The 22,893-nt window shown below is 38.9% G+C and overlaps 1 protein-coding gene and 1 long non-coding RNA gene across 2 annotated transcripts in view; one reads left to right on the plus strand and one right to left on the minus strand.

Annotated features, from left to right (window-relative positions):
• Positions 1-22,893, minus strand: part of TRPS1 (transcriptional repressor GATA binding 1) — a 180,346-nt gene that overhangs the window by 76,122 nt on the left and 81,331 nt on the right. The window lies entirely within an intron of this gene.
• On the plus strand, positions 1,253-21,726 carry LOC121085496. The gene is made up of 3 exons (XR_005827086.1): positions 1,253-1,263; positions 5,490-5,494; positions 21,550-21,726. It is a non-coding gene; the product is annotated as an uncharacterized LOC121085496 (long non-coding RNA).

Genomic DNA, 22,893 nt, shown 5'->3' on the forward strand with positions numbered 1-22,893 from the left:
TTTCTAACATACAGCATAAGAGGTAATCATTTAGTGGGAAGAGCAACCATTTAGTGGGAAAACCTCTAACACAAAAAGTAAAAGGACAAAGTGTTTTCCTTTCCCCTATAAAATTTCAGCCACACCTCCTAGAGAGATGGCTAATCACTGCCCCAGAGCCCAAGGCTTTTCGATGTGGGACATGCAAACCACAGGGACTGGTAAACAAGTATGTCCAAGCTGCTGAGCATTTCCTCCTGCACATGCAAGCAGCTGGGAGCCAGGGCTGCCGCTGCAGCTGATGATGGCTTGTAACATCAGCTCATTTGGAAACTCCTGGTGAGAGTGTTGCCAGGAATGAAATGTCTCTCAGGGTCCAGCTCACACCCTAGTAGGGAGATGATCCTCCCTCCTGATTGCAGCTGTTAGCATCCAATCACCACACTTGGGGCATTTTTAAAACTCTCCTTGGTATCTTAAGTTTTAATTGTATTCCAGTAGCATCTCTGGTCACACATATGGAGGCGGAAAAAAAATAATTAGGCTTAAGCTGACCTCTAAAAAGGAGACAACAGATACCCGGTAGAAGGCTGCTAAGAGGGATGCCATTATCATCCCCTGTGGACAGCCTTCAGATGGACACACATCCCTTGCACAGCACTCAGTGTGGTGCTAATGTAATACTGTGAAACAACCACCTACCATTTTGTCAGAAGTGGTTGGCGGGAGCCTTCCCATCAGGACTTGTTTTGGAGGTGAAGAGCTCCCACACACATCCTCACGGTGGTAATATTTTGCAAAAGAGGCATTAAACTGTTGTTAAAAAAATTAATCAAAAAATGGAGTTTAAAATTCAGTTCATTCCTGACCCCTTGAAGAGCAACAAAGAACTTTACAAACACCTGGTTTCTCCACACAAATGAAGAAGGAGGCATTTTTAATGTCATTTTCTGAATGGAGAATTAAAATAGAGGGCTAAGTGACTTTTCCAAGGACACAGGTCCAAGCAGTGTTAGGCTCAAGAAGTGAAATTCCTTAGAAAGTTACTGTGCAGAAAGTCACTGCTCCCCCTTCCTCTCCACACCTCACAGATTCTGGATACTCTGCATTTAGAAAAACAACTGCAGCTTTCTGGTTTTTCTGTTTCCACTCTCTGGATACATATATACACACACCATTTCCCATCATGTATCAATTAAGTCAATCTCATTTCTTCATATCTTTACTTGCTGAAAGATTGTTTTAAGGAAAGAAAAGCAAAGCCAAACAGAAATTTCTTTATGGGTACTTTTGAAGAAAAGAACTATACAAACAGTTATCTGGCACAGGCAAGACAGAAGATGACAACCAAGGGAGAGCATTCAAGAATCTCAGAGGATGAAGCAATTCCTACTGTTTTGAACTGCACACATGAACCCGGAGTTGGACAGCAAATGCTCCCTGGGAGGAGCTGCAATGGGACGTACTGCACAGCAATACCACTGAGGATGGTAGTGTTGTCATGTTGTTTCTGGTGAACTTTATCGCAGGAAGCAGCTATCAAGAGTTTACAATGTCATAGCAGCCATGATCTTGGAGAACCCCTGGGGAATATGATGGGAAAAAATATCCCCCCTGCCACAGAGAAGCGTCATCTTAGCATTAATGGCTGTGATTGTACAGCTGAGTCTGCTCCAAAGCTCACTTAAACTCCCCTGTAACTGAATCCAGGTTTACATCTATACACCTAAACCACTGAGGATTCATATAATCTCCTGTCTTTGATATCTGAACCAGCTATCTTTAAAAAGATATGTTCCAGTGCAATCAGACTGTAGCAGCTTGATTCAGGATTTACTATATGGAAATCCTGTAGCCGCCAAACTAGTCTGAGTGATCAACGCAGCACCTTCTGGATTCAGACACCCAGGAATTGATTTGTTCTATCCTTAAGATGTTAAAGCAACAACTATAGAAACATTTCTAAATGTTCTAAAATAGGATACCTCTTTCAATCCTTGTTAGCATTGTTGTTTCTTTTTAAAAATCTCATTTATATATTGCCATTTGCCAACGTTAGTGAAATGTTCAGTAAATTAAAAAAGACAAAGGCAAGAAAATCCCACATGAAAAGACATTTTCATTATGAAAAGTAAACAAGCCAAAGAAAATACCAACCACAGCAAGGCATGTCCATATACTGAAATACACCCCTTCAAAGAAACAAATTGCTGATTACAAACACCACATTAGCGACATAAACATTATGAAGAATAAAGCCTGTCTTTTATTCTTTGTCACAAAGCATAATGAACTGAATACTGAGATGACAGAGGAAAAGAGGGTTTAGTGATTCATTATCAAATACCATCATAGCACAGACAGCCTGTTTCTTACATTACTTCAGTGTAGCAAGAGTTTTTAAGGATTGATTTTATTCTTCTAATACGGATAGTACAATGCAGTGCCTTAGTCTGTCCTTTTCTGGGCAGGTTGATGTTAGCCACACAGCACAGGCATTCACAGAAATGTTGTATTTCCCCACTAACTGAAATGTATGTCAGTTGGATGTCATTAATAATACTCTCAAACCAGATAATAACAGTTGAAGGAAAAATGGTAGATATAAGCGGGATTTCTTCTGTACATGAATTTCTCGGGTAGGATCACAAGTGCCATGGTTTTACAGCTAGATTTTAATTTAGGCATCACATAAGAAAACATTTTCAGGCAGATTCACATATCTTCATGCACGTAAAGCAGAGGTTTATTTTAGGAAAAGCACCATAGGAATGTGGTAAGTACAGCTGGCATAACCTGCTTTTTAGTTATGATAAAGTATGTTTTGTATTCAAAGACTCCTGATAATGTTGTTACCATTCTTCCCAGAACAGATGAATCATAGATGCTAGAGATTAGCAAGGCAAGTCAGATCACCAACACCTACCACCCTTCTCCATACCAAACAGTTATTCCTACAGCACAGGCCCGCGAACCACATGAATCACAAGCAATGCCCATTCACAGAAGCAAAACAAACATCCCCATCACTCTGTGCCACCCTGTTTGATCTCACTGGAACTTAAAAGCGATGCAAGGTCAGACAGGGGCAAAAACTGGATAGAAAGATCATTGCGCAATGTTGAAACACCCAGCAGGGTATGGCACTAGAGGCACGCTAAGTTTCTGTCTGTTTTCTGATTTTGCAACTGAAATCACAGCCAATTCAGCAGAAACGGATAATGTCCCGAGTCAGCACTAAACCAGTGCCCCAGCATGGTATCAGGAGCCACTCATCTGCTGTGTGTCTCAGTCCTGGTTTGAGTCAGGAAAATTTTCCACCACCTGTGATCATTAAAGATTCCCTCACACTTGTGTCAGGGGAGGGTTAACCCTCCTGACCTGACCAGGTAATTACTTTTTGCCTATTTAATTTCTACCTGGAGTTTCAGTGTCCTTACTTTCTAGCCCAAGTTACTTTGTGTTCCCAAAGGGTGCTATAAGTCACAATTTCTGGAAGCTATCCCTAAAGAAAGCGATAGATCCTTTGGGAGAGAATTGTACAGAATTACCAAACGATTAAAAGTGACTTATGTCACAATATAAAAATCATTCTTGGGAGCGCATACTATACAATCCTGATTCTTCCCAGGGTTCATAAAACCAATCCTGAATTTATATTAATTTATAATGGATAAAGGAAGCACCACGCGATAAGCCAGGAGAACAATAACGAAGGAATGGCAAATTCTCTCCCGTGCAGCAACTCAGCATCACTGCAGTTTCACCAGTTTCAGTCGCTTTACATTCATTTCACCCAGGGCAAGAGAAACTTTCAGGTCACTAGCCTGACTGTTTCCCTATTCTTAAGCCAAAGTACAAAGAAAACTCCTAGAAAAAAGACAGCACATTCAATGACAGTCCCCCTAAACTGTATGAAAGTAAACGCTCCAGTGCTTTGTGCAAATACCTTCCTGAGGTTTGAACCAACCCATTTTACTACTGTGAATGTGAAATTCACAGAAACACCAGGTGAAATTTATTTGATTGTAATGTAATGCCTTTTTTTTTCCCCTCCTTTTTTTTTTTTTTTTTGTCTGAAGTGATTTGAAAAGGGGGCAGCTTTGGCCAAAAGGCTGGTGAGCCATAGCAAGCCTTGTTTGAACTGTAAGTTCAGTCCAAAACCTAAAACAGGGCAAGCTGTGTTTGTCACAGTCCTGATCCTGCGGTGTTACACTACTTCAAAAACTACAACATCTGGGTGATTTCTGCTCTGTTGTTTGTGCTGCTCTCCAATAAACAAGAACCCAGTGCAGGTACCTATTAATTGTTTTGCGATACGACTCCTACAGGAGGGGAGAAACTTAAGCCAGAAAATCAAAGCTGAACTCATTTCCATTTGCAAAGAACTGCTTTACTGTCTGTCTGCAAATAAATCTCCTTCGTAAATAGCTCCAAGGTTGAACTAGAGAATATTGTATGGATCAAAGAATTCATGTCTTCCTGTGTAAAGTGAACAGGCCACAAGCTCACTTGTTTGTCTAAAACAATTAGGGCTGGTATGAAAAGGAGGAGGCAGGGACAAATAAGCCGCAGCTGACTTTACTTTGCAAAATATTTTGTGAAGGGGGGTTCAAATTAATAACCACTCAGGCCCCAAAACAGTCTAATCTTTGTCAATTGGTGCCAAATTATGCAAGGTGCTGCCAATTCTGGTTGTCTAACAAATCAGTACCAGTGTACATCTAGGCTGAAGCCTGATTGATTCTGGTCATTATTTGGGCTGATCTCATTTGCACACATGGAATCAATATGCAGCCCAGATGTTCATTTGCAGTGAACCACTGAGCGAAACTACTCATCTACACGCAACTTTAATCCTGTAGCACAGCACCACAGCCCCATCGCTTCTCCTCACCAATGCAAGGATTCATCCAGTATAAAAATCTATAAAACACTCTGCTAATATTTCTGTCAGCTGAATGACTTTTACAGTACTATATAAAGCTGACAGATAATGCATGCCAGTCCTAATTTGAGATAGACTTTTCTTTTGGGACCTTAACTATTGAACAAGCAAACAGATTGAGCAGTAACATTTATTACAATGCATAAATCATTTCCCTGCAACTAATACAGGTCTTGCCTGAGGGTGAAACTTCTGAGTAGCCCATGAATCCTAATATACTGGATAAATTACTAAATTGTATTGTCACCCTGCCATTTGCTTATCAGAAACAAATTCGTAAAGCTTTTCAAAAGTAATTCTGACAACCTCTTTTTTCTCATGTGTAGCATTTAGAAATACATACCAGCAAAATTTTTACCAAGAAAGTTTCACTTCATTTTTAGTCTGAGCAGCACAGCTTATAATGATAATTTCATAGTGTTTTCTCCTGCATTAAGTGAAACCATCCATTCATTCAGCACAGACATTAGGTTAATTGTATTCCAATCCACCGATACTTACTAAAGTAAACCCACCATCCTAATTACACAACTGTTCTTGCTTCTAACGTAAGGTGGTGCAGAAGGGGTTTATGAACCTACATGCTGCAGCAAAATAAGCAATGGGAAGTTAGAGGGAACCCCTTGAATCATGTTTTCAGGCAGACGAAGGGCCTGTTGTACTGTGAGATATATTGTGAAAGATCATTCCAGTGTGTAAATGAAATCAGTAAAGGAGAATGTGGTGCTTGATTTTTACGATTATGGGATTAGCATACAAAGAAGCAATTTTAAAATACTTTTGTTAGTGAAATCTAAGGTGGGGTAGTATTAAATTCTCCACTTACAAATGAACTGCAGATGAAATAACTACTGTAAATAGTGAATCATTCTTTAAAATTGCTCAACTGTTAACTAACCTATAAGCAAAAAAAACCCAAAAAACAAACCCAACCCAAAACTTGGAAAGTAAAACCAATTCCCTCTTTACAAATAATCAATAAAGTGATTGTCACTGTCTCTTCTTTAGAGTTGTTTATACTTCCTGGGGAAATACATTTAGGCTTTAACTAACTAACCTAGATTTTTCTTTCTTGCTGTTTTTTTTTTTTTTAACTTAAAAAAAAAGTCTTTCCTCATGATGATGATTCCATGCTTCAAGATCCATCTGTTTCCTCTGGCTTTTCTGCCATTTTGGCCTCAGTGGAGTCCTTTTAATTGCATTTAGCCTTATCCTGGATTGTATGAGCCTATTCCCAAGGATGTCTGGTTTTCATCAGGTAATGACCATTAATTCTGGCTGCATTTCCTTCTAAATCTTGTTGATTGGCATAAGAAACAGAAGCTCTATGTCTTTTCTTGTATGCCCTATTGTTTTGGAAATCATGGTTTTCTCTGGGTTTGGACTGATGGTTGGTTCCTCTAGAGGCACAGGGATGGTCCTCACACCAGAGAATCCCTTCTCTCGCTCCCCAAATTTTGTTGTTTCTAACTATTGACCTTGCCTCTGCTATTGCCATGAGTGTTTCACTCACAGAGCTCCAGATCATTCCCCAGTATTTGCATCTGTAGCTGCTCCTTGCATCACTTACAGGAACATAGGAAAGCACAGCTTATGGTACCACCACAGGTCCTCCTTTGGGTCCTACAAAACCAACCTCAAAAGACGCTGTAACTTAAGTAACATTTATAGGCTTCCAGTTCTATAGACAAGGCTAAGGCCTTGCTGTGGTGAGTTTTCATTTTATATGATCTGGTAACAGTTAATAGAGGAAACATAATAGCACAACACACCTTAGTAAATGCAATCTCGCTGTCTATAACTTACCTATGCATACGTACATGCATAGATTGAAGGACTAACTTTATTTTCCAATGTAGCCAAAGTGATTTTATTGTCTTAAAGAACATGATTCCTTTTGTTAAATAATGCTATAACGATATAGAGAAAAAAATCCTAAAATTAATGATCTAAGTTTAAAACCCCAAACTTAATATTGTAGTTCTACTCAGTGCTTCATCTGCGGCTGATTTGCAGGACAAAGCATAAACCCTCAACTTTCACTATGCAAAGAATGACAATAATTTATTTTATGTTACAGTTGGACAACGGATTAAAAACTTTGGGAAGTACAGATCCTAATAATGGGTTTGGTCCGCACAGAAAATTCAAGAGGGTGAATTCTGCTCATTTGGCGCAATTTTCCAGTGTCACTGCAGTTACATTACTTTGTCATGGTTACCAATCAACTTTAAATCCCCCTAACCAATATTACACTTAAGCTGCAGTATTCAAACCTCCCATGGGGCTGCACAGCTTCCTTGGGTTGAAAGTGGGTTTCAGCTGCCAGCAGGAGCGCGGCGCCGACACCACCAGGGCAGAGGCTTGTCTCCCTTCCAACATCCACTCTCCCATCTTTTTTTTTACCAAAAAGATAAAAAAATCTCACGATTTCTGTCTGCCCCTAACTGTTGCTATAGTTCAGAAATCTCTGCTGGCATCCTACTGCAGAGATAACTCTTCTTTGCGTGTTCCCGATTTTGATACGAGCTCAGTATCTCAAAATGACACAACAGTATTACAAAGGCAATTAAGCTGGTTAACTTTGACTTCAGCATGAATAATCTGTACACACCAAGAACCTGAAACAACTCCTTTTTCCAACTGCAAATTTGTAAACATCTTCCCCTACAACCTGCACTGCTCCTGTTACTGAAAAAAATACTGTTGAGTAGCTCTGAAATCTACGTTCTTGCATTGGCAGTGTGCAATTAGATTGAACTACTGTATTACTAAACACATCAGCTTCCATTATTTTTATTATTCTGAGGCAGACAATAAACATCTACATCCATTTTTAATGAAGTTCAGAAAATATGCAAAAACATGTCTTCTCAGACAAACTGTTTGATGGAAAGAAATTAAGATTTATATCTGTGTACATGGTATCCCTCCTCCCTTTTTCCTCACTTTGATGCTTTAATGTCATTTTGCAGGTTCTTATCTTGACATGCAAGACCAAAGAGTTAAGCAAATACAACTTCCTAAGGTCTCTGCCTGCATTGACAGCCATGGGTGGATTATAGGTAAAGCCCAAGTTGGGGCCCACCCATTACAGGAATAGAAAGGGTCTTGCTGCAAGAAAGATGGAAACAATCTTCCTAATGAAGTGCCCAGGACACTGCCATGTCACTGTATCAACAAACGTATTGAGTAAATCCTTTCTTGCGTTTTAGGGTGCTTTTTTGTGGCCATAACTATTAGTAGTTATAAAGAACAGAGACTGAAGCTGGTGGGTGAAGCTCATTTAAACTAAAAGGACAGTCAAATATTTCATATAAATGATATTACATTTTCCTTCCACCCCTTCTCCTTCCTTCACCTCAAGTGAAGGTGGAACTTGGTCGTGTAAATTGAAGTGGGTTTAAATCTGCATTTTGCCAAGCATGAAATGCTCAATATATTGCAGTGCGACTGTTAGATTTGTAATAAGCTGATCTTCTAAGCAAACATCAACCTATGAAGGAGAAATAAATAGCAAACAGGGATCAGAGGATTCTTTGCACATCAGCTTGTTTTATCTGGTCATTACATGAAGGGATCTTGCCCTCCTTTCAGCTGAAAAAAGAGCATTCCAAAATGCCATCTGACTGGTCACCTTCTTCAGTCATCCTGTACCTTAGGCTTTTCTCCAGCACTGAGTAACTTGCTGCTTCTAACCCATAAATTGTAATGCAACAGTTTCCTGGGATTTAGTCTCTTGGGTTCAACAAAGCACTTCCAGCTTCTTAAGATGACAGCATCCCCAGCTGTTCTTACTATTCAAGTTCTTATGGTAAAGAAGGTCTTTTATTAGGCCTGAAATTCCCTTCCATTAAGTCATACCGTGAAGTCGGAGCTTGGCTGTACACAGTCAATTCCACATCTACTGTTCAGTTTCCTCTGCCAGTCATTCAACTCAACTGGGCTTGTGCTAGTGCTGTCATTTGTCCAGCTTCTCATAATTACATCTCTTTTGTGTCCTGAGCCAAAGTTTTTTCATGAAACTTTCTATACTGTCTTTTTTTGAAGGTCAGTGTTATCGGAAATGAAGTTTCAGACCTTGAGGTTACAATGTTTTGTTATATGGCAGTTAAACCCTCAGCTCCTGCGTCTGCACCTACACAATGTGCGACTGGAAGCACTTAAGCTCTAAACTGGCTTTCCCTAGATTCAATGCAGAGCTGCAAAGTTTCTGGAATAGCTGCCCCACATCTAGCCCAGTTTTTGTTCCTCTCTGTGGTAAACTAAGTGTAATATTACCCCGTATCTCAATGAATATGACAGTCTTAGCTTTGATAAATTTGCAACTAACTTCTTATTTTTTCATTAGATTGTTATGTAGAAGCACTTAACGTATTTCTGTAAGTGACACCTATGCTGGCAGATTTAAAAACTGTCTATTACGATGTCAAAGTTTAATTAGCTTTTGCTGCAAATAAAAGACACATTAACTTATAATTTGCTTAGAAAGCCATATACTTCATGATCATTATTTTTCCAAAGGTGAAGTCACTAATTTTTTAATATCAGATTTTTTTCTCATTCCATTCATACAGAAGTCCCTTAACTCCTTATGCACACTGTAAATCACTTCTTATGCTTTTGACCTCATTACAAATCAAAGTCCCATATTCAATGTTAATGAAAAGAAAAATTTATATAGAACTTTCAAAGCAAATTTCTCATGTGAGAGCCAGCATTCATTGGAACAAATCTGCCATCTGCTTATGGCCTCTTTGCACATAGCAGATGATAGGCTATCTCTGAAGGAATAGGTTACAGTAGTAACAGAAGGCTTTGAGTGAGTGTGCTTTTCTCAGACTATGTTACTTAATATTTTTCTATATTAAGAAATAATGATTTAATTAACATAATTGCCATAGGTAGCCAATAGGAAATATGTGGAAGCAAGGTAGATCAATCTAAAAAAGGATGCTTTTCCTCTTTTCTATTTAATATGGGAAATGACACTGACAAAATGGAAATGGGATGTAATTAATTCTCTGGGAATAGAAAGTTGGATGACTTTGTAATACATATGATCCCTTAATTCTACATTGATCACAGCACATATAGCTGGTTTCTTTTGGAAACGTACATATAAAACACACAAGTTATATTGCAGATTCAATGGCATAAGTACAATATTGCATTAACTGACCTGCTCTTAATGTACCCAGCTAGTTTATGAACGAAGATTAAAATCTGGCCCATAGACATTTTAGTTTCATTGAGCTTTTCTAAAGTACAGAATGACCCAGAAACACAACTGCTCTCATGTATATAAAACTCATATACACTCATCTTTATCATCCATTACTCTAAGTTCACTCATCCTCTTAGATCGTAAGAATATAATTGTAAAGTCTGTGTCTTTGTGTTTTCTGCAATAGAAATAGTCACAATGAATTCTGATTCTGTTTCCTCTAGGCATTTCTACAAAGTGCAATAGAAAGATACAATTGGATCTGTATGCTCACTTTAATAACAGACATATTATTTTGTGTTTTAAAATCAAATTGAATATTCTTATTAATCCTGTCTTCTTTTTTTTTTAATAACTGAAGCACTATCTTTCCCCCTGCACTGATAACCTAAATTTAATGCTCTTCAAAGCAGAAGAACAGAGCAAAAAAACCCCACAAAGTAATGAAAAAATCACAATGACTCTAGAACAGCTCTCCTGCAATAAATGAGGACATCATTTGCTAGGTACAAATTCCCTAGTGGGACAACCGTTCCATCAGCAAACTTTATCTGTCAATCTCAATGTCACAATCCATTTCTAAGCTTATAAGTACCTTGAAAACTAACACCGATAAGGTAAATACAATTTGCATAAACCCAAAAATATTAAGAGAAAAAGAAACACATTTAGAAAAACTACATTTCCAAAGTTTGCATATTATATAAAAGACATTTTAATAAGTAGAGGCTAATGTCCCATTGAACATTTGCATTCTTACTCATTTTTCCGCAGCCTTCTGCTATTTACCAATGAGGTCACACTTTACACGAAAGGTACCTTAATTATGATTAACAGATGATATAACAAATGGCTAAGGGAGTGTTATAGGATTGAATAAGTCAAGCAGTTGTTTATTATCATAAATAATACACCCTGCTATATGACACCGACACTGCTTATACCTCGTTACACTGTATTAACCCTTTATAACTACTGACATCCTCTTGAACGTGGGACCGTATAATGATCCCATGAAAGGGCTGTCATAACTATAGAAACCACCTTATGCAAAACAGAATTATAAAGAACCATCCAATATTCTTAAAGCATTCTTTTAAAAGTGATTTAAAATTCAGCAAGTAATGGAAGTATACATCTTACGAGACCAGCTACCCGGCCGCACATCACTCTTTAATAGAAGAACAAAATGGCATTATTTTTTACATAGAGACTGATTTGCAGATATGCAAAAAAAAGCAGCAGTATAAGAAAAGTTGGGTCAAAGCTGCAGATCCCATTCTAAGAGCATATCCCAGAAATAGATGGAAGCATGGATTGGTTAATTTTAGCGAAGAAAGTATTCAAAATCCTTAGATCTTGAAGGTTTTTGAAAAAGAGTCTGCAGCAAGCAATATGGTATCAAAGAGTACGTTTTCTTCTATTCAATAACTCTAACTCTAGAAACTAGCAACTTTAATATCCTCCAACTGCATTGAAACTAGCACTCCGCATTGATACTGATGCAATAGCATCGCATCTCCCATTTTTCCTTCAAGAATACAAGGTGAGAATAATTTGCTCTGTTTAAGCTCACCTAACACTTTACAATCTAAAACATGATGCAGAAGCATGGATGAATTAACTTTGTATTTTTGTAGCCTCAAGTGTTACCACTTTTGTAATTTAGTTTTCTGATAATATTTTTTTTCTTTAAAGTTTTTGAAAATTATTTAGGAATCACTTCAGAAAAAAAAAATATTCTCTTTTAGCTTCTTTACCAGAAAATTATTCTAAAATCTCTAATACTGTTTCCAAGTAAAATTTTCTCCCTTCCACTACAATGAGGGCCATAAAGCAGACCCCAGTGCTTGCAGAAAGCTCTCATTAACTTCCCAGCCTGAGTCCACTTTGTTATCAGAGTTTGATTGTTCAACAGCCCTGGTTAAATATATGTATTTGTATATAACTATCAAATTGACCAGAGACTATGGTAATAGTAATGTAGTAAATCTGCCCAAGAGAAACTACTGGTAAATTCTGTCATTTGCCTCTCAAACAATCCTATTGGAAACTTGTGGATTTACTTACTTCTAATAACCAAAATGAGACAAAATGAAACTGTCAAAGATTTTTAGGATTTTGCACGCTAACATGGATTAACCTTCAAGGTTCTTATTACCATTTAGATAGATATTCCTAGCTGCTGTCTTAGGTCAGCATGTACTCGAATCGGCAGAACAGCTTTGTGTTACACATGCTGTAGACAGATGCAGCAGAAATGTATGTATTTTCTGGGGGAGGGGAAAAAAATATTAAAACATCCACTGCACCTTAAAAGCAAGAGACCATTTTCTTCTGTGGAAAACGCTGCAAACTGCTTAAATCTCATTACATTTTGTACTCCATTTCATCATTAGATGGTCTTTAAGGCCTCTTCCAACCCAACCCATTCATTGATTCTATGATTTCTGTGGGACTGTCATCTTTTCATTACCATGACGTAAATGTAAATGAAACGGGTGCTTTTAAAAAGACTTTTTCTCAAGTTCTTTTTTTTCTTTTCTGCCTTTGTATTTTTTCAGAAGTAAAGCAAGGGTCCCAGTTAGTGTCACCCACTGGTAGCACTAATGCTGTAATCAGATGACAAGCTTTGCTATCAAAGATCTTTACAAGGGCCTCAATTCATCTGTGAGTATGTCAGCTTGGCATTATACTCTCTAATTCACTCCATTTATCTCATCCTCTCTCCCGAAGGGGCAGATACTGCACCATTCTCAATATGCCAAGATCAAGAAAACTACCTGTTCCTCTGGCTGCAATGCAGGAGAGAAGTGGACAATACTGCACAGTACAGCTGGATATTCACATAGTCCAACAGCTGCTTATTATTGTTGTTATTAACATAAGATTTTATGATTTCTTCTAAATATAACCTCACAACCATCTGAACACTGCGGAATTGAAATGCCTAACAGGCATTAGAAGGCACAGCACTTCAAACCTACAGAAGATCAGTGCTTTGGAGGTAGGTGATGTAAATGGATGAAAAGCAACAGCAAAATATATTCTGGCATTTTTATAATTTACCTCATTGCAGGGAAACCTAAAAAACTATGCTACTAAATAAATGGAAATTTTAAGTCAAGCAGATGTGAGAGATCAATTTCTGGATTAAAATTAAAAACTTCAGAGATAAGTTTGCCCCAAAATTATGCCATATTATGTTTTTTTATTGCATTATTTAACCCACTGCTGAAGTTGCTATCAGATTTCTAAATACAAGTATGAATTTCTATATATCTGATGTATGGAGTTTTGGTGGAATTCACTTTCAATTTCTGGTACTGAGTTAGAGGAGGAATTTAAAATAAATAAAATACATGTCTGAAAAAGTACACAGATGCTGTCATACGCAGCAATAACACTGCATGCCAGCCAAGGTCAAAGCAATATAGAAACTTAAATAGTTCTTAATCTTACATCACTACAGAGAACTTACATCAGTTCGCTGACATAACCAAACCAAACCTCTGTTATTCCAGAGTATTTTCCTTGGGTGTTTCATGATATGCCATGGTTTACATAGTCATCTATTATGGTCATACTTATTTCCCATTTTTTGACATCTTCTAGTCTGGTAGACACTGATATTTAAACCAGCACCCTTGCCAAACACAGCTGCTGTGTTATCTTCATAACACACTAAAAAGCGTCTCTGCTTTGTTCCAAAGAATGCCTTGCAGGCAACTGGGTCGAAAAGCAAAAAATGGTTTTGAGGTAATTTAGTGGCTATTGTTAGTAGTCAGAATTAAGAAATACCGTACTTCCTTTGATTGAATGTGAACAAGGAAGATGAGCATGAAACTTGATTCAACTGCTAAAGATGCCAAGCAGGATTTTCTAAGGATTACAGTGAAGAGTCAAAATCGGGAGTAAATGCAGTTGGCAGAAGGAATGCTTTGATGGAAGGGATGTGCCATAATCCTTCCTTCAAACTAACAACAACCCGTTTAGGACAGCAACCTATTTAGGTGACTTTGGTTGCAAGGAGCCTTACAAATGCTTCTGCACAGTATTTTCAGACCAATCATAACTGAAGCCTTTAACCCACAGCCACAGACAGACAGAAAAATATAAGTAACTTTATTCTTAAAATGCTGAGAACTTATCTCTCAGTACTAAATGTGACAATAGTGTTGAACAAACAACTTCAGTTCTAAAGGCTACACAATCACAAGATGTTTAATACAAAGAATACGCTAATCCCATTTCAGTGCAGAAGCTGGAATTAAAAATGTGTTTCTGTCACGCTGCTTGCAAAGCAGGAACAGTACGATGCCTTTTGCAATTATTTCCTTACAAATCATCATCAAAGCTCTTAGTGTTCTCTAATGAACCTCTTGTATTGCTAAAAACTATACAGGTTTCTCTTTCTATCCCATCAGCCCTACATGTGTATCCGTTAGCATTTTTCAGGCTCCAGAACATCATTTATGCCAAGCAATTGCTCTCTGTTACAGTTTTCAGAAAAGGGTGAAAGAGTAAGTTGATCCTGTAACTGAAAGACCTGTCTAAGTACTGTTAGAGATGCAGTGTCAATGCAAAAGCCTCGAAACAAAGAGGAAGCCCTGGAAGGTCTGCATGTTATTTAATCAGTGATAAAAACTGTTCCCTGTATTTAAAAGTTGGATGGGGAAACATCCCTAAATCATACATAGTATGTGTAGGAAACACAGCGGAATACCATGAACTCATTTGAACAGCACTGATGCCTTATGTACCGTTTACAGTCTGTGCAGCCTATGAGATATATACATATATGTGTGTGTATATATATAATACAAATATATGTATTTGCCACCTTCTTTTCAGTGACATTAAATACAAAAAGAATTCCCACCTCAAAAAATCTGAGAAAAGAAAGCAAGAGAGAATAAGACAGAGAGAAAGACAGAAGAGAGAAAGAAAGGCAGCAAGACATATGAAAAATAATCACGTACAAACTATGTAAATTCAAATTAATAACCAGGCCAACGTAGAAAGCATCATCTAACTGCTAGAAACAAATAAATGCACCTGGGATGTGAGTCAGGCTGTGTCATGTAGGCACTTATCCCTTATTATTTGATTTGTAGTAGCAAGTAATGAAGCCGAGCATGTATTTAGACAGTTTGAAGCAGATGGACAGCACCCTCCGGAAAACAAGTAAATGGCAGAGGCAGGTATATCTGCATAACTCAATAGTCAAAATGGCCTCAACAATTAGAGACAGTTACAGATGCAGCATTTTCACATTTGGCTCCTGTACATGTAAATATGCAATAATACTTACGTTGATCCTATGCATAGCTTCTCTCTGAGAAACCTGTTTTCAGGAAGCAGATTAATAAGGTAAAAGCTGCATTACTGTTAAACAAAACCTCTTTTTTGTTTGTTTGTTTGTTTTTAAAGCTGTTGTTGAACATCATGAGGGCAAATCCATCTCTTCCCATTGCCAGTGCAAAGGCCATTGCCCACAGCAAAGCTAATGCAGCTCTAACCAGGCATAGAGGCGACCCAGGAATGTTTGCTACACAACCCAACCATGATGCTCCACAGAACAGCAGATCAGGTGAGGGTAAGGAGGGAAAGCCAGCTTCTTTGCCCTGACATTTCTTATGGAATAAGATAGTGTTCTCACACCACGGATTAGCAAAGCCAGCATCCAAAATCACAGCAAACTCTCATTGCATCTGAGCCTAGTGGAAGAGTCTCAGAAGCAAGTCAAGAGATTAACTACATCTGCATTTTACTTTTCTGTACAACAGTATTGTTTCATATTCAAGCACTTACACAAGTTGTTGATTACCACCTAGAAGGCTTACAAGCGGGTCAGACCTGGTGCATGAACATGCACTGAGCAAGCTGAGATACAGGAAACCCTGTAATCTTGTATTCACTCTATGGATACAGACAGGAATTGATCCCCAACAGTTGTGCTACACCCAAGTTTACAGCCAAGTGTAAACCACCACAGTGGTAAAAAAATTGTGGCTACAGATTTAACAGGCAATTTTATACCAGTCAGAACAGAAAATATCAGCAGTAATTGGAAGTTCAAATTCTTGCTGGTATAAAATGAAACAGATCATAAACTGAAGGCAAAAAAATCACTAAATATCAATAAATTCAGTTAAGCAATATTTTTTAGATATATTATGGTAATCAATCAATGTAATCTTAGAGAATCGCATACTAATATCCACAGCTTATAGCTGTAATTAACCCTATTAATAAATAATAACAAACAAAATGCCTAAATCTAGATAACTTTTTTAAATTGTTTATAGAAGTCAATAAAGCACACACATTATCACACCAAAAACTTCCTATTTCCAGAAGAAAATTCACGAAAGACATTAAACCATCTTTCTTAGGGTCAAGTTTGGAGCAGAATGAGAAAAGAAATAGTGTTCTTAACATCTCTTCCACAAATCTAAGTGAAAAAAAAAATCACAGAAGTATTTCTTTCTAGCCTTCTGGTGGTATCTCCATGAGGCTTTCAATTTACCACATTCCTTGTTCCAGATACAGAGGTGGTCTCTAGGACAGTAAGGTTTTGCGAGCAGCCTCTTCCTGCATTACAACAGTATTTATGCAGTATTTGTTGATGGACCTAAACCCTTCTTTCATGTTTGTGCTCACTGCCTCACAGCATTGCCATGCATGTGCTGCAGCCAGGCAACATACTCTGCTCACAAATCACACAGATGACATTTCTCTGGGTTTCAGGTTCTGACAGGTGCTTCTCCAGCTCTGGAGTATGTGTGGATACCTTAAATTGTGTCCTCTACCACTCCTAGGCCAGTCAGAAAAGCATGGCAGATGATCCTTCCCTGCATTGCTTCCATCATAGGGGCTACTGAAACTGTGACTATTGAAATTCCTCACAACCTACTTCCAAGTGCATATTCCTTGGTATCTCTTGTACTTTCCAAGACTGTATTATCGTAAAAGGTGCCAAGCAACTCCACTGCCTATTTACCAGAGGGATGTCTCATCATTTCTATTAATAATATATCAAGCAAACCAGCACTGAATATTTTTGAAAAGCCAAGAGCTCTATTTGTTTGTGTCGGATTATTATTTCAGAAACAAGAGGTGTTACACAAACAATTTCACATGCCTTAAATGGAAGACAATAAGGTGCACAAGCTACAAAAAGAGAGGGATAAAATAAGTTCTTTTATTTGGTAGTCATGTCATGGATCTGCTATCTGCCTATATAGAGATGACCACGTTTTAGAAGCTGAGTTTGCTTCAGGATTCTTCCATTTGGTTACAACATTTACAGCTTTATTGCCTGTTCCTCAAAGACAATGAATGTTCTCAACTTCACGTGAAGATACTAGGAGCTCTAAATTATCACCTTTCCAGCAAAATCAAACCAAAGCAAAAGTAAAAGAGAAGAGTGTTCCCAAAAGCAAAAGCCACAGGTTATAAGAAAAACCTCAGCCATAGGTTATGTCTTTATTCTGCAATGCAGAACACATCTGCCCAGTTTTTCTAGGTTACTGAGGTTCCTGAATGAGATATTCCCTACCAAGATACAATAAAAACATGGACCATCAAAATGGATCGTGCTCTGTTTGCCTCTTCTCCCATGAGTCAGTGCTAGAGATGATGCAGGGAAGTGTTCAGCTCCCAGCACTGTGTGAGCAGCCGCTGGGAAACAGCAAAGGAACTCTGTATTTGCTGTCTTAATGTGATCATATCAAAATGTGTTGAGTGATTTCTTCCACCCCTGTCCCCAGTGTCATTTCTCAGTGTCCCAAGGAATCACAGACAGCAGACCAGAAAGTGCAGTCTGGTCATGTAGCCCATGCTGTTGCAGCAATGCAGCATTTTACTTTACAATTACCTCTTGATGGTATTTGCAGTCAAGTCCACTTTTAAATACCTTTACTTATTCCTCTGTGAAAGTGAAAAGTAAAATCAGTTCTGTTACTTATGTGTAGAAATATTCCTGCTATACTTATTTATGACATACCCTTGTAGTAGACATCAGAAAAATAAAGAAGAGGAAATGGGTTCTGAAAACATTTGGGACAGTTTTATAGAATATTATTGCAATTAATTCTCATAAAATCCATCTGCCACACCAAGGGCTTGTGTTACCAGGAAACCATTTGTAAAGGGTTCAGAGGGAGAAAGAAATTATAATATCCCTTTCCTCTCTTTCTCACACTTCTCAACCTGTCTTTCACAAAAAAATAAAAGGAGTTATGTGAGCTTTTCCATGCAGTCAGCTTGCCTTGGGTTTTATGTGAAGTACTGTGCAGATTTAGAGGAAATGCTAGATACTACTAACCCAAAATGAGTTTTTACCATCTGAATGATGCAATAGTCAGTTCTATGCATCCTATAGCTTGCCATAACAGACAAAACCCTTTCTGTTTCATGCTATAAACCTAAAACATGGAAATGCAAGCAACAATTTCTCTGTGCCTCAGTCTTTTGCAATTTGGAGGCAGAACAGAATGCATAGATACTCCTCTCCCTAAGCCCTAGGAAACATTTGATGGACAAATATGTTTGCTAAGTCTTATGGAAATGGATGAGTGGAAAGAAGAAGCAAAATACAGGATAAATCACACTATTTGTAATACTCTGCACACTTCTGCTTTTTAATTTGCATGCATTGCTTCTTTTTACATCTCCACCTATTATAGATCATAGGTGTCTGACATGCACTGGGAAACTATGCTTTCCTCCATAGTCAGTGGAGAGAAGCAGACACAAAACCCACCCCAGAGTGAGATCATCTTCTATAGATGCCTACCCTTATCTCTTTATCATCAAGTGGACCTATTTAACTCAATGAAATTAAGACTTCTGCTACTAATTTCAGAACGCTATTATCAGGCAAGATAAATTCCATCCTAACATATTACACAAGTGTCAAAAAAATTTAACTGCAATTGTGTACATCAGCCTTAAGGGTCCTCTTTAAACCTTTGTAATTTGTACTGTTGGACATCTACTGTTTTCATGAAAAACATCATGCAAGGCAGCTCCTCACTGCACCTAACTGCAGTCTTTTCTGTAAAAGTACCGTTAATGCGGAGGTGAAAAAAACAGCAGGACTCACATGCATCTATTGTTGTAATGAAGAAGGTCATGGAATCATAGAATGGTTTGGGTTGGAAGAGACCTCAAAGATCATCTAGTTCCAACGCCCCTGCCATGGGCAGGGACACTTTCCACTAGATCAGGTTGCTCAAAGCTCCGTCCAACCAACCTGGCTGTGGTGGGTTGGCAAAGGGCAAAACATGCTGACAGGAAAAGTCAAGTAGTACATACCACACCTGAAATGTGCTGAAGTGTTAGAAATAACCAGTAAGGAAGTGGAAGTCATAATCAGACATGTAAATTAATTTTTATTTAGATATTTTAAAAAAATCTAGTAAATGCAGAATTATGGCAATTCTAGTATATTTAAATAAGGATTATGTAAATTTCTAAGCATTAAGACCTTTAAGAAATGCAAGAAACAATTCATTCAGTCTATTATCTAAAATTATTTCTCATATTCCTTAAGGGTTTTCTCTAGTTTATTATCTTAAAGTTCCTACCAGCAATGAAAAACTGACCTCACTAAAGTCTCATCAAGGCAGAAACCTCATAGTGAGCTAACCGGAAATATTGTTAAACTTAGATAATTATGCAAAATTCAGTTTTTTAAACATTTTCTTTAAAACTCAACTTAGCCAGAGCTTTTGAAATGCCAATGACCTTAGATATGCTTCTAAATCTACACGGAAAAATCAGAACAATTGGATCTAATTACAAAAGAAAATGATGCAAGAAAATCGGAGCTACTTTATCACCCCCGCTTCCAATTGAAAGCTGGCCAGAAACAACACCACTAGTAACAATCCTAACTGGTCAGCCCAGGCAGGTTTCCATCATCTGGGCAAAGTCAGTAACTTGGTGTTAAATTTATTAGCATGCAACTTTACATTAAACAGCATGAAGCAGAGAATGAAATCATTGTTCATCAAAACCATGAGTTCTCCAAAAATGGCAAAGCAAAATCAGGTGACTTGTTAGCAGTTTATATTGCAGGGATCAAATACCACCACCATTTTTGATGGCTTTAGCTGAACACTTTTGGCCACCCCCAGCCAGCAGAAAGAGTTTCACTTCCTGCTATTTTGCAACATCTGAAGTCCTGGTGAGAATTAAGTGAACATCAAGATAAATTAAGTATAGCCTGATTTCACAAAAGATCAGAGAAATGATGAAATGGTTATGGAGCAGATCATCTTGAGCGCCATCATGCAGCACATAGAAGACAGCTGGGTCATCAGGCCAGTCAGTAAGGGTTTATGAAAGGCAGGTCCTGCTTGACTAACCTGATCTTCTACAACAAGATGGCACACCTAGTGGATGAGGGAAAGGCTGTAGATGTTGTCTGCCCAGACTTTAGTAAAACCGTTGACACCATTTCCCACAGCATTCTCCTGGAGAAACCAGCTGCTCATGGCTTGGGTGGGTAAAAATGCTGGGTAAAAAAACTGGCTGGACGGCCAAGTCGAATCAGTGGTGCTGAATGGAGTTACATCCAGTTGGCGGTTGATCACAAGCGGTGTTCCCCCGGGTGAGTTCTGTTTAATATCTTTATCAATAATCTGGATGAGGGGATTGAGTGCACCCTCAGTAAATCTGCAGATGATACCAAGTTGAGGGGGGGGGTTGGATGTTGATCTGCTTGAGGGTAGGAAGGCTCTGCAGAGGGAGCTGGACAGGCTGGATCGATGGGCCAAGACCAATTGTATACGGTTCAACAAGGAGAAGTGCCAGGTCCTACATTGGGGTCACAACAACCACACGCAGCGCTACAGGCCTGGGGAAGAGGGGCTGGAAAGTTGCATAGAGGAAAGGGACCTGGGGGTGCTGGTCAACAGCTGGCTGAACATGAGCCAGCAGTGTGCCCAGGTGGCCAAGAAGGCCAACAGCATCCTGGCCTGTATCAGCAGTCGTGTGGTCAGCAGGACAAGGGCAGGGATTGTCCCCCTGTACTCGGCACTGATGAGGCCACACCTTGGATACCGTGCTGTGTTGGGCCCCTCACTGCAGGGGGGACACTGAAGTGCTGGAGCGTGTCCAGAGACGGGCAACGGGGCTGGGGAAGGGGCTGGGGCACCAGTCTGATGGGGGGTGGCTGAGGGAGCTGGGGGTGTTCAGCCTGGAGAAAAGGAGGCTGAGGGGGGACCTTGTCGCTCTCTGCAGCTCCCTGACAGGGGGCTGTAGGCATGGGGGGGTCGGTCTCTCCTCCCAAGTAACAAGAAATCGGACAAGAGCAAATGGCCTCAAGTTGTGCCACGGGAGGTTCAGATTGGATATTAGGAAAATTTACTTCACAGACAAGATTGTCAAGCATTGGAACAGGCTGCCCAGGGAAGTGATTAAGTCACCACCCCCCGAGGTATTTGAAAGACGTGTAGATGTTTCACTTAGGGACATGGTTTAGCGGTGGACTTGGCAGTGCTGGGTTAACAGTTGGACTTGCTGATCTCAAAGGGTCTTTTCCAACCTAAACAATTCTATGATTCTATGAGATACTGACCAAAATATCAGCAAAGAACGCAGATACTTGCCAGCATGACTAACAGGAAAAGGTAGAGATTAGGAAGACTACACAGCAGATTTTTTTCTGGGGTTGGGGTTTTTGTTGTTTCTTTTATTACCTCTCCAAATCTACAAAGAAGAATTTTTGTGTACGTTCCTTGCATTTCAGACCCTGTAGGGCCATTTTGGGATGTACCATTGCAGACAGTATGTCTGGCAGGAACACATCTGTAACCAGGTGCCCATTAAATCATTTCCTGAGCTGTTTTAGACCTCTTCTGAGGGCAGTTTGGTAGCATGCCAGTTCTGGTCTAAAATCTGCAAAGAACCACTGATTAATTGGGCTTTTGGTATTTCACTGTTGTAAGGAACTGCACTCCTTTCACATTCTTATGGGACTCCTTGTGTGGTTTCATTGGCAACTGCAGTAAATTTACCCCTATGTCTATATATTTTTTAAATTAAAGCAAGTGACTAATGAACTGGAAAAATACTGCTTCAGCAGTGAAACAATGCATTGATTCGTACTCACAGTCATATTCTGTATTCATTATCTTACCTGATGAACTATCCAACAGCCCTTTAAGCACAGGAGTCTCACAAATTCAATGTTAACATTCATTACCATTTGTGATTTCCTCTTTACTTTTCATCAAGTAAGATCTTTCTATTCTTCTTCCCTTGCACCCAAATAACATTTTTAATCTATGCAGGTGGCTAATACCGAATACTCAGTAGGCTCCATTGGAGTAAAGCAGTCGGTTCAGAGCATGGGTAGTATCAGTACCGCCCATGCTGACACATCTCGGTAAGCTTTAAATTTGTAGGCTGGAGAATCAAGGCCTGAGAAAGGTGGCTGCAGTGCAACAGGCTTCACCAAGCAGGAGCGAGCCTGCCTGTAGCACCGGCTGCTAACCGGGCACAGAAGGGAGCAAAATCAACACTGCTGTTTTGCACAGAGACACCTGAGATGCAATCAGACCTTTATGGTCACTGAATAAACTCATGATTTAGAAAATGCGTTACTTCAGCAGCACCAGCATGCAGCTCTCCTTTGTCCTTTTGAAAATCTACCCTTTAAATGCCATATTAACTGTCAAAAACTTGACATTTGCTTTCAATTAGGAAAGATGTACTAGATATA

The sequence above is a fragment of the Falco naumanni genome, chromosome 3 (assembly GCF_017639655.2).
Source record: "Falco naumanni isolate bFalNau1 chromosome 3, bFalNau1.pat, whole genome shotgun sequence".
Classification (NCBI taxonomy): domain Eukaryota; kingdom Metazoa; phylum Chordata; class Aves; order Falconiformes; family Falconidae; genus Falco; species Falco naumanni.